This window comes from Capsicum annuum, chromosome 6 (genome assembly GCF_002878395.1).
Source record: "Capsicum annuum cultivar UCD-10X-F1 chromosome 6, UCD10Xv1.1, whole genome shotgun sequence".
NCBI lineage: Eukaryota > Viridiplantae > Streptophyta > Magnoliopsida > Solanales > Solanaceae > Capsicum > Capsicum annuum.
In genome coordinates, this window is record NC_061116.1 from 85,237,301 (window position 1) to 85,251,485 (window position 14,185).

Here is a 14,185-nt window from a genome sequence, read left to right on the forward strand (position 1 = left end):
CACTTCCAGGTGTAGTTATTCGGGTTAAGTTCTATTAGTTATGTGTATTGTCGTATTCTAGACCCCAGAGTGCAGTTTGTAGTTCAGTTTAGAGTCTAGTAAGTGATGTCTCGAACTTAAGATGATGGCTTAAATCTAAGGGGGAGATGTGAAGTATGTATTTACGGGTGTTTGCCTTAAAGTTCATATGTGGCTATAAAGATAGGCTTGAATGACATGTTTGAATTTATGTAGAAGAACACAATATGCGCTAGTAAATCGATAGTAAGAGATCAAAGTTAGTCATTTAAGTGGTAAGGCATGTTATTCTTAGGGTTTGATCTTTAAAAAGATATAGAAGGTTGAATCATGTGTTTTAGACTAGTATCATGGTGTGGCATGTTGTATTTTGTGATTTAGAATTAGGCTTGATCACAGTGAAATGATTTAGGCTACTTTAGACATTAGTAGAAAGATTTGTCAATGCTCATATGAGAATTATAAGTTGGACCAATGAGTATGGTATTTTAAGGGAATATTATAGTTAAGGGAGTATTCCAGGAGTGTGCTAAGCTTGAAACTAAGAAGTTCCATCGCCTAAGGCCTGGAAATTCTATACTAGTTTATGAGTTATATGTCCTTATTCCATGCTATAGAGTAATGTAATTGTGGTGATTCCTTAGTTGAATGTCTTGTGTAACTCATGCCCAAGATTCTTTGCTCCCTATTTCTACTTGAATTTATTTATAAAGAGTGATGAAGAGATGCTCCAGTTAAGTATAAGTGTCTGGTATAATTTAGTCTGTAATTCAGTTTAACAGTAGGGCAGACAAGTTACTATGGTTTTTCCATTTTTTCACCCAGTCCTACTATCTGAAGTCTCATGCATATGGCTATCCCCAAGATATAATCTATTCCATACATATAAATGGTGAATTTACTTCATTCCGAGTATCATGTTTCAGATTCAGCTATCTATTCATCACTCGGTGTGTAAGAGTTCATCATATAATCTCAAAATTTTCCATGTATTTCAGCTCAGATAGTGTAATACCCTTGTACGATCTAAGTCTTGTTGTCTTATGATTCGTATTTGAATAAGTTATCACTTCCCAATTTCAATATGTATGATTGGATCATGAACATTTCAAGGGGATCCTAAATTTTCAGCACGAATCAGCTTCGTAAAGCAAGAAAAGTCAAGTCAGTTCAGAATTCAGTTTCATGATAGAAGTTTAAATGTTTCATATCAGTTATGTTCTTTCTTAGAAGGCACATCATGTCCGCGTTATTCCATACCTTTAAGCTTCAAAAATCCTATATACTTATACAACTTTCTCACATCGCACTTACTTACCCCAGCGGGCATTTAGACTACCTTCAAATTCCACATTCGACAATGAGTCTATACTTACAACTTACTGGCTAATCTAGTCATTTTCATTCACAGCCTATAAGGGGTTTCTATAACCACCTTAAATATCCACTCCGGGTTCTTTACCTATTTTTTTAAAAAATAACAATCTAAGTCAAACACTTCCTCCACGGACTACCATACAATCCATAAATGGTACTACCACATTAGTCTACCATCACAAAATAGTAAATCATTCTCAATCAACGGTTTTAGTTACACAAAAGTCACCGTCACTCTGGCCTCTAAACTTGTTACTTCATCTCACCAACTTCTTGGTCTAATTTCACTACCAATAGGTCATGACACCGACACTTTACCTTACACCACTACTCTGGTGGAAATACAGTTCCAATAAATACAAGAACAATAAGATGAACAACAAGTTGCTAGTGAATCGAAATAGACCTCACACGGCTTCACTATACTTTGATTTTTTTTGTGTTTTGAACAAGAAAATAAAATGAATAACAAAGCAACTATGCTAATGAATCGAAAGAGCCCCACACGGCTTCACTAAACTTTTGGTTTTCAACGACACAATGATATCAAGATTACAAGAGATAGAAAATTGACACATAATATTCAATGACCCAAGAATACACATCTTACTCTTGTCTTAACTGAACGCCTCATAAGAACGAAGACACAATTTTAAACTAGGGAGCTTCTTTCCAGTCTTTTGTGTGACTTCTGAAATTTTTGCTAGTAAATCTGAGAGCATTATCTGGGAACACCAGAGTAAGGAAAAATTTAAGATAACTTTTCTTTCATATCGGAGACACCATAGCACGAATTGGAGTATGAAAGAGGAACATTATAAATCTATTGCATGAACTAGAACACGAAGAAAGAGAGACATTACTAAATTCCTTATAGCCTCCTCCTTATAAGTGTGGAGCGCTACACACCTATAAACAAAACTCTACCTGATGCGATTTTGCAGACACCCTGGGACCATGAACCATGCTCTGGTACCATTTGTCACGACCTGAACTAGGGCCTGGTTGTGATGGACATTCCGAACCATGAAGGCCCAAATGTCCTACTCTACTGGTAGTCATGCACAATATTTATTTAATAAAAGAAAATAAGGAATTTAATATCTAATACGGAAACATGGTCATACTTTGGATTAAGTTTAACAATAAGGAATGAAATCAAAAAATCATTAAGAACATCTGGAATAGTCTGCAAAATCTCTACTACATGAAAATTTGAAAACTATCTGAAAACTTGGACAAGGCCCCCAGTAGACCAAAACTATAATAGATGACATAATCAGAAAGGACAAGACTTCTAGAATAGAGAAGGCTCACCACTGCACAATCTGATATGCTGTTTGAGTTATCTACTGCTTATCGAGACCTCAAGACTGAGCCTCAAAACTTAAGAGGTAGGGGAGAAGGGGTCAAGACAGATGTACTGGTATACATAGCCAATCCAAGATAATCATTTATATTCAACATATATGAGAGCAATTTAAAATTGTTCATAAATATATCATATAGTAAGAAATCTCATGGGCATTTTTAAAAGACTCTGAAAAATCATCTAAACTCTGTGACACTCTTTGTTTTACTTCTGCACTAGGTGGTATACCCTACAACTGTAAAATTTTACGGGCTATATGGAATTTGCCATTAACTCGGCAACTAAGCCCCCAACCCAAGTGTGCCTCAAAGGTTGAAGTCTCTGAGTCTACTATGCCACACAGCCATCGCCAGCGTACAATAATAATCTACCCATATCAGAAAATACAGTTTTAGGCTAAGAGTTACTTCAATTAAAGACTTCTTTGGGTAACCACCTAACCATCTTTATGACCATTTTTGACTCTTTAAAATATGCATTCTTTAAAAATATATTCTGAAGACATTCTTTAAAGACATACTCTGAAAACATACTCTATTGTGGCTTACATACTTATGGTATCATCATACCATTGACTTACAAGTTACATCTCTAAGCAATTATTAGCATATTCGAATCTCTTTTTCCAAAACATAAATTTGGGACCACCGTATCAATAAATCACTTCAAAGAACCCTTTCTTTAATTACTCATGTAAACACATGTATGCAACTCTCTTTGACAATATTTCAATTGATACAAGGTGGTCATGTGAAAAGCATTAATCTTATGCAAATCTTTCTCTCTTTAACAAAACAAATTTATATCAAGAAACTCCCTCTTAAAATCTCTAAATTATGCTCAAAATACTATGGTATTTGAGTAAACTATTTTCAAGCCATAAATCACGCATATCAAATCATTCCCAACAAGACCACAAATTTAAAGTCATCACAAGAGAGAGATTTCATAAATTATGCTCTCAAACAATCTTCAAATCTAAAGTTTTTTCATACATATACATATACATATACATGTAAATCAATATAAGGGGGAAAGGCCTAAAGACCAAATCATCAATATCTTTGAACATTCATAAAGCATAATAAATCATGGATTTAAAAACCCCATTATAAATTCATGCTTGATAGATCTTTAAATCTTGCTTGAATATTTCAACAAGCCCATGTAGTTTAGGATAAACCCCACGTACCTAAGATTATTTAGTTTGAAACATGGAACCAAGATCTAGATAGATGGAACCCGGATCTAGATCCGTTTCTTAAACATCTTTACGTTGGAGGATGAATTATTGAACCATTGAAGGGAAGAAAACTTAAATCTTGATTTGTTTTCTTGGAAATCTTGAACTAAAGGATTGATTTTCTTGATTTCTTGATCTTAGAGGAAACCCTAGTTTCCATCTTGTTCTTGAGAGTAGAGAGAATTGAGATGTTGTAAAACTGATAATATATGGATTAATAATACTTAAGGAGTGATTTAATTCATGTGAAAGGTTTTTGGAGGGAAGAAAAGACCAAAATACCCCTACGAAATCACTTTCCAGTTGCTGAAATTTTTAGCTGATAACAAAGGCTGATAAGCCGTCAGATTTATGATAGTCCATTAGCCCATGTCGTCACCTAGGAGCTGAAATTTATGAGTTTCTGCCTAAGGCTGATGACATATTCTGATAAGTCGTCAGATTTGTGACAAGCCGTCAGAATTGTCGTCACTCAGTTGCCAGACTAATATGCTGGAGTAAAATAGGCATAACTTTTTGCTCCAATATTGGATTTGGGGAAAATTGATATTGTTGGAAATATATGTAGAAGATATTTCATTTGATATATAGTAGGTGATCCAGTTTGTCATATAAAAGGAGTTATGGTCGATTGAATTTGACCAAAGTTTCGACACTCACTAAAACTCAAATGATAGGAAAGATTTCAACTTGACCTTGATTTAGGGGACCTCTATGATCTCAATTCATGCTCAAATAGGTTCCCACACTTTATAATTGATTAAAATACCAAATTTTCATAGGATTTAGGGCTTTTGGAACATCAACATATAGAAATAATGATTTTTGTTCTACCCCAAAATGTAGGGTGTTACAATTATATTCCTTAATTATCTCCATTGGTTTGCCTAAATAGTGCCTCATGGGCTTATTACTACGTTTGTCGTATGGCCTTTTAGCATTTCATCTTTAGTTTTTTGAGTTATTTGTGATGAAATTACCTGAATCAAACTCAGGTGATTTTCCTCCTGGTTGGGATTGGATAATAGGTGTGAAATGGTAAGGGAAGATTATGTTGGAATGTAGAGTCAGTGGTATGACTCATGTCTTAGTTTGGTTTTGGCTCTAATAAGCCTTTGATGGATTATTCTTGTATGGAGATGGTATTAGTGTGTTGTGCTTCAGTTTATGTGCATCAACTGCCAGGTAGTGTTTGAGATTGAGTATTGACTATTTGGAATGAAGTAGGAGAGTTTGTTAAAAGGGGATACCTTTGGCAAAATCCATTGGAAGTGTTCTATCTTTATTGAGGTTATCTGGGAAGTCATGCTCGAAGCATACGGGCCCAGTACCTTATCCTTTTGAGCTTTTGATATTCTTTTTATTTGTTGACTATCAGAGACGAAAGTCATTTTAGTAGTGGATATTGTAATGACCCTTTTGATTATTTTTCATATTTCTATTTATTTTTCCGTTTGAGCTTCTCCATGTTACCCCAATCAATTATGACTTTTTGGGACTGACCATTTAGTTTTTGGGTAGTTTTTTAAGTTTTTCAAACCAATTTGCTATTTAGAAGTCTTTGGTGGTTCCAAAAGGCCACCGAGCAAAAACTTCAATAAAATAATCTCGGATGTAAATTTTGACTATGCTAGCAGCTCCAAAATGTTGGTTTTACGAGAGTTAGACCTTTGGATTGGGTCCCAATGCCCCCGAGCTCATTTCAACCTATTAGTTAGAAAGTTTAAAAATCAAAAAATATAGGTGTGGGGCCCCTATTGGGTAAAAATAACCTGGGATGGAAAATACGAAATCACCAATGCATTCAGAACAACGAATTTAGTGGAGTTACATAGTTCATTTGAAAAAGTAAAAGTCCAAAAGAGTTTAGTGGATCACGAATAAGTTTTAGACATTTCTGGTGCTGGTGCATGTACAATGGCACGAGCACCTATTGTGATTGTAATAGTGCAATCGCGGTCACTAGGACTGCGATAGCGACACCTCTATACCTGAAAAGGATATAAATGGACCCTAATGTCATGATTTTTGTCATTATTCACTTATTTTTAGAGAAAAAGACCCTATATAATTGTGATAACTCAAAATTGAGTCTTGTGGATGACTTGAGAGCTTGTTCAACATCTAATAATATGATTATCATTCAAATTATGGTAATATTTCATCAATTTATTAGTGGATTTTCTTAGTTTGTGACCCTAAACCCCAAATAGCTTGATGTCTTGATTATAGCCCCAAATGAGCTTGGTTTTCACACATTCTTGAGAGTTATGATTCCTTGATGATGTAAGAACATTAGTGTAACACCCCAATTTTCTGAACCAGAATGCTACATGGTGCTTATGACCCTGAAGGACCACAAGCTAACCCATGATTGATATCTATAACTGTACTGCATAATATATCATAAAAATACGGAAACATAAATATAAAAGTCCATAAGGTTCGAACTGAATAAACGTCTGATAACAAAATGTCTGAAAAAGGTATAATAATATCAAAACAAGTCATAAATACTGAAAATAATGAGATCTGAATATCTAATCTGACATCTAGTCTGAAAGCCTCTAACTGAACTGGATAAGAAGTTGAAGGAACATGTCTCTAACTAACTCCATCTAGCAACTGAATAGTAAATATAGTAATAATCATAACGTCCTCGAATAAGAAGGACTTACTATAAATTCTAAACACTGGAATGCTACTGCTGATTTGGAGCTCGTGCCTCTAAACCTATGAGTTAACATAAGAGAAAGCACCATAGCGTAAATACGTCAGTACATCTGAATGTACTAAGTATACAAGTGAGGTAGGCTAAATGGAAAGGGTTATATGCATGAACAATGCTCACTAATATGAACGTGAGAATACATACATGCATACATAACTATAACTGAACTCGTGGAGATACTAACTACTGATTCTGAATACTGACAACATGAGTGTACTGATACTGAGATACTGAATAGATGAACGACTATTTCTGACAGTTCAAATTTTGAAAAACTAGTCTGGTTGATTGTGTTTGACAGTCCTAAAGTTGAATACTGATATCATGAATTCAAATAACTGATATGACTGATACATAAGTTTAGAAAATAGATATAATTGATATAACTATGGTGATCGGCCTAACCGATGTAACTGATACTGAGCGACTGTATCTGACAGTCTAAGTTCTGACAGAACTATCTGAGTTCCGTTCTACTTGGAGTAACTAAATCTGAGATCAATCCTATCTAGCGGATGATCATAAGTATACTGATAATAAGAATGATTTGACTTAGTTTGAGATCAGTCCTATCTAGTGGGTGATCTTTAAATTTAATAATTCTGATACTGATTAATCATAGTTGAGATCAGTCCTAGCTAATGGGTGATCTTGAAGTCTATTTACAATGATAAGCATTGACTGTATCTAATAGTACTGAATATGTACTACTGAACTGAGTTGACTGTATCTAACAGTCCTGAATCTGTAACTAAAACTATGGGATGTATTCATCTAACCAACATGCCCCAAACTAAGCTGATTGGGGTCCAATTTCTGCCCTGACTTGAAGGGTGTCAGTACCCGCCACCAGTAAAGAAAACTGTTGTAGAGTCAGTCCTAATCTAGCGGGTGACTCCTAGGATCAGTCCTATACATATAAATGTGCTAACGGGTGACCCCTGAGTATGCTAGTCCTATCTGACGGGTGACATCTTGTACCTACGCTGGCTACATAGTTCTAAAACTTAGGGATTATTTCTAAGGATCTCAGTCCTAATCTAGCGGTTGAGTCTCCATCCCTAGGCTCACTCGGTGCTGAATCCTACTCCCATATGAAAGACACTGAACTGTATTACTGAGGTAAACTGAATAACTGAACTGAACTGATTAGGTAAATTGCTACTGATTAACCGAACTAATACTAATGGTGTTGTTTAGTGGAGCTAAACTATGTTGACTGAGTTCCCTTGACTGAAGGAACATTTTGAGTTCTGAGGACTGACTAAGAGTACTAAAATTACTAAGATTGCTAGGAATACTGCTGTTACTAAGATCACTGAGATTACTAAGTACTGAGGTTACTGAACTACTGAGTCTGCTAAGGTTTCTTAGTTTTCCTGAGTCACATGACTAACTGAATTCTATAAATCATGGCTTGACTGAGAGTATCGTGATAACATAACATGGCACTAGGCACGCAGCTCTATTATTTTGGGTAAAAGTACCCCTAGGACTCGATGGAAGGAAACTGACACACAAGGCTGATTTGAGTACGTGACCAACATCAACAATCCATAATATCATAACTTGGGGAATTCCATGAAGTGCATGGATATCATACATTTTGTACATAAGTAGGATTTTTAAGTAAGCATGGCATGATCTCATAAGACTAGTTAATGAATATCCCAACAATATTTACAAGACACAATATCAACATGAAAATCATTGGAACATAGGGGCACATCATGAATCCTTGACTTAGTCAGAATTTAGCTATATTCCATGATTTCTAGTTCCTTAGGCATTTTATCAAACACCTTTCATGCACTCTTTTAAGGCATAGGTATATTTATCAATTCGACCATCTTAATCCATCCAAAATTTATGGGTTTCAACTAACCTATTCGCATGCTTCATGAAAAACATATCAAGATACAACCTTGAATCCAAACAACAATTATCAACATGAATATAGTCATAATACGACAAGGAAATCACAATTTATAATTTCAAACATGATTCTTGAGCTCTATGGATAAAAAGGACCCATGGATGAACACTACGCATACCTTAAAGCTTGATCTTGAAAGAGATCTAATGATTTTGAAGGTTCCTGAAGAAATCCTTAGGCTTGCCCTTGATTTTTCTTGACTAGGTTTGATCCCTTTGGAAAGAATGTTCTTGTTCCTGAGGAGATGATATTGAGAGAAAACCCTAATCTTGTGGTTGAAAGTGTATGAGAGAGATTTTTGAGATGTTTTAACTAAAGAGAATGGAAGATAATATGTTCCTTAAGGTTTATAAGTTGTGGGAAGTGAAGGGAAAAGACTAAAATACCCTTATGAAATAAATTCCCAGTTGCTAAAAATAATAGCTGATGACATTTGTGACAAGACATCAAAAATGTGACAAACCGTCAAAAATGTCGTCACACAGGAGCTGGAATTGATGGTTTCTGCCTAATTCTGATGATATTTGTGATAAGGCATCAAAAATGTGACAAGCCGTCAAAAATGTCGTCACACAGAAGCTGGATTCTGCCTAAGGCTGACGACCTTCGTGATAGGGCATCACAAATATGGTAATCTGTCATGAATGCCGTCACTTAGGAGCTGGTTTCTGTCTAAGGCTGACGACCTTCATGATAGGGCATCACAAATATGGTAAGCTATCACGAGTATTGTCACTTAGGAGCTGGTTTCTACCTAAGGCTGACGACCTTCATGATAGGGCATCACAAATGTGGTAAGTTGTCACGAATGTCGTTACTTAGGAGTTGGTTCCTGCCTAAGGCTGATGACCTTCACGATAGGGCATCACAAATGTGGTAAGCTACCACGAATGTCGTCACTTAGGAGCTGGTTTCTGCCTAAGGCTGACGACCTTTGTGATAGGGCATCAGAAATGTGGTAAGCTACCACGAATGTCGTCACAGTATTTCCAGCCTGACATGCTGGAGTAAAATAGGAATAACTCTTTGCTCCGATATCACATTTAGGAAAAATTGGTATCGTTAGAAATTTAATTCAATTATATATATTTTTATAGGTCATGATCTCAAAAATTCCAAGTATAATGAGAGATATGCTCGTTTGAATTTGACTATACCAATATCCTTCTCAAGAATTCAATCGGTAAGGAATGTTTTGATTCATCTGATAGCTGGGAGTTATTTGAAGCCTTAATATACATATAACTTGCTCATAAAACTTTAAAAGAACCATGAATTAGGTTGGGGTATTACAATTAGGTTGACCTCAGAAATGCATTTTCAATAATGGGACCCATTTGGGATTTTTGGTGTCCTTTTTGAATTCAAAGCACAATGGTATAATATGGATTTCATTATTCTTGTGTTGATGAGTAGATTATTATTTTGATATTGTGATGACATTTTGGGATTGTGAAATGAAGTTAAACTTATGGTGAATGATGTGAGGATTTACGATTCAGCTTTGAGGTAGCATTTTGTTTACTCTTCTTTGTAAGATGATGTGGGTTATATATTACGTGTGAATGTGAATGTGAAGTTTGATTGAGATAGAATGACTTAGTATTTAATATTAAAGTTTCATGTTTAGATGAGGGTTTTCACCTATAAGTTGAAATGCTTAAAATTGTTTTTGAGTTTTATTGCCTTCTCCCTAGATTGAACTAATTTCTAGCATGGATAAGATATGATGCTAGGTTTTGGATGTGGTTTAAGTTTTGGAATCATGGTTAGTATGATTAACTTTGGTTGGGCTAGTTTAGTGATCTTGAAATCGTAATTTGAGTAGAATTGACTTTATTGCCCATGTTTCTAGACAAAGTTCCTATCAAAGGATTGGCTATGGCTTACTTGAAATATAGAAGTTGAAATGGATAACCTAGCTTAGTTTGAGATATAAATTGCATAAATATGCAATTTGAGGAATAGAAATGGGTTCTTCCAACCTACCTCAGGCCAAGACTTGTGTTAACCGATGTGGACTTAATTGTCGATGGTAGGCCTAGTTGAGACTATGGAGCCTTTAGATTAAGTTTTCTTTGTGGCTTGGTAAATTGTGGTGACTTTTCCCAGATTATGATTAATAGCCTTTAGATATGTTATTTTCTCTTAAATATGATATTTGGCCTATAAAGAAGATATCCCTCATAGTCATAATATATGACCTATAGAAGTTAGATGCCTTCTAGATGTGAGATGTCTAAAAGTATATTATACCTCCTTGATATGAGATGTATCCTAGATGTGAGATACTTATTGGTATATTATGCCTCCTAGATGTGGATGATTATATATATGACTTACGACTTATGGAGGTGTTATGCCCCATAACTATGCTATAGCTTATTTAAAATGAGTTGAATTATAAATGTGATGTTGATATGGGTTCTGGATATGAATGTGGGCCAAATGTTATGGTTATGATAATATAATTTTTTCGGACACATTATTTGGCCCAAGGTTTTGTTATGATATAAGTTGACCATCTGGGAAGTGTCTATCTTTTTAAGGGATATGATTCTAGTTTATTGATATATTAATGATCATAGTTCCATTATATGCATACTGGTAATGGCATGCATAGATTTGGTATATTCATGACTGTTGCATCAATGATTGATACGATTTAGGTTAGATTATAACATTGTTATTATTGTCGCTAACTAATGTTTAAAGCCCACTTTCTACCTTAACAATGGATTTCTTCATAATAATAAATGCCTATTTTAATGAATAATTTAAGGGTAAAAGATGTTAATAATGTTGTTTCAAACACTTGACCTAGATAACTTTTGGTCTATAATTTGATATTGCTAATTACTTCGGCCGTGAGGGATTTCGACCCTTTATACACTTTTATAATGATTTAGTTCAAAAGTTTACTCTCGGCAAGAAAATTATGGATTTACACTCTTTTAGCCATGACTTAATCCCGTGCACCTATCATATCCAAATTGACATCTCTCTGGTATGGGATGGAGGAAGATGCTGGATTGATGATATCAATTTCGAGTAAAAGCCGATGAAAGTTATAATATTCAACAATAACAACAACAACAAACCCAGTGTATTCCCACCATGTGGAGTCTAGGGAGGGTTAAAATGTACGCAGTTCATGCTGCTACCTCTGAAAAAGTAGAGAGGCTATTTTCGATAGGCCCCCAGCTCAAGATAAAGAATATTTACCAAGATCAAAGTAATACATAAAAATAGGATTGGTGGCATAACCAAAAAAAGACAAGGAATAATAAAATAGAAATACGAAAGACACGAAAATAAGAGTAATATGAAAATAAGAAATTAAAAAAGGACAACCACCTAGTAATAGTATACACTAGCAACTCCTACCAATGGACACAATCCCAGGGTTACTAATGCGACTACTCAATAACTCCCTAACTATAAGATACAACCTACCCTCGCACTAGCCTTCTACCCTTATCCACAACCTCCACACCTTACTATCTAGGGTCATGTCCCCAGTCAGCTGTAACAACACCATGTCATGTCTAATCACCTCTCTCCAAAATTTCTTTGGCCTACCTCTACTCCTTCTAAAACCATCCAAAGCTAGACTCTCACACTTATGAATCAGGGTATCTGTTCCCCTCTTCATCACATGCCCAAACTATCTCAGACTTTCCTCCCACATCTTGTCTTCCACCGATGACACTCCCACCTTCTCCCAGATAATCTCATTCCTAACTTTATCCCTCTAGTAAGTCCATACATCCAACATAACATTCTTATTTTTTCTGCCATCAATTTTTGAATATGGGAGTTTTTGACTGGCCAATACTCTGCACCATACAACATGTCTGAATAGATTGCCACTCTGTAGAACTTACCTTTAATCTTTAAGGGCACCTTCTTATCACACAACACTCCCGAGGTGAGCCTCCACTTCTTCCAACCTGCTCTAATACATTTAGAGTATCCTCAATCTCGCCATTCCCCTGAATCATAGACCCGAGATACTTAAAACTATCCCTCTTACAAATATCCTGGGAATTAAACCTCACCGCCACTCCATCCTCCTACTTCAGGTTAGTAAACTTGCATTCCATATGCTCTATCTTGGACCTACTCAACCTGAAACCCTTAGCTTCAAGAGTTTCCCTCTAAACCTCCAATTTCTTATTCACACAGCCCCGTGTCTCATCAATCAACATTATATCATCTACAAATTGCATACACCAAGGCACCTCATCGTGAATACTCTACATTAACTCCTTCATCACCAGTATAACTAAAAATAGACTAAGAGTCGATCCCTGATGCAACCCTATCTCGATCAAAAAATATTTTGAGTCTCCTCCTGCCGTCGTCACTTGAGTCTTCCTTCCCTCATACATGTCCTTAATAATTCTGATGTATGCCTCCAAGACCTCTTTTACCTGTAAGAATCTCCAAAGCACCTCCTTAGGGACTTTGTCATACGCCTTCTCCAAGTCGATGACCACTATGTGTAAATCCCTCTTCCTATCCCTATACTGCTCCACTAATTTCCTCCTAGGTGGATTGCCTCTGTCGTCAAGTGATCAGGCAGAAATCCAGACCGGTTCTCCGAAATAGACATGCCCCTCCTCAATCTCTGCTCAGTCACCCTCTCCCAAATTTTCAAAGTGTGACTCAACATCTTAATACCCCTATAGTTATTGCATCTCTGAATGTCACCCTTGTTCTTATATAATGGAATCATCATACTCTATCTCCAAGACTCAGGCATTTTTGCAGACTTAAAAATACCGTTAAATAGACAGTCGACCATGTTAAACCTGCTAGACCAGTATACTTCCAAAAAATTATCGAAATTTCATCCGGCCCTGTCGCCCTACCCCTCTGCATCCTACGAATAGCCTCTCTGACCTCCTCAATCCTAAAATATCTACAGTAGCTGAGATTTTAATTTTTCTCCAAATTCTCTAGCTCCCCTAACTCAATGCTTCTATCCCCCTCCTCATTTAATAGTCCATGAAATACTCCTGCCATCTCCTATTAATGTGAGAATCCTTCACCATAACTCTACCATCCTCCCTTTTAATGCACTTCACTTGATCGAGATCATGACCCTTTCATTCCCTAGCTTTAGCCAGCCAATACAATCTCTTTTCCCCGCCTTTCACCTCAAGCCCCGCATAAAAACTTTCAAACGTAGATGTCTTGGCAGTCGTAACTACAAACATAGCCTTCTTCCTTTCCACTTTGTACACCTCCCTATTCACCCACCGCTCATCTTCTTCTTTACTCTCAATCAACTTATCATATGCTCCCTTCTTTATCTCTACTTTCTTCTTAACTTCTTCATTCCACGACCTATCCCTCTTATGTTGTCTTGCGCGACCCCTCAAAATACCCAGCACTTCTCTTGCAGTTTTCATGATACATCTGGCAGCCCTATCCCACATAACATCCATGTCTCCCCTGCACTCCCAAGGGACCCCTCATTCTTTGAAATGATCTTACACG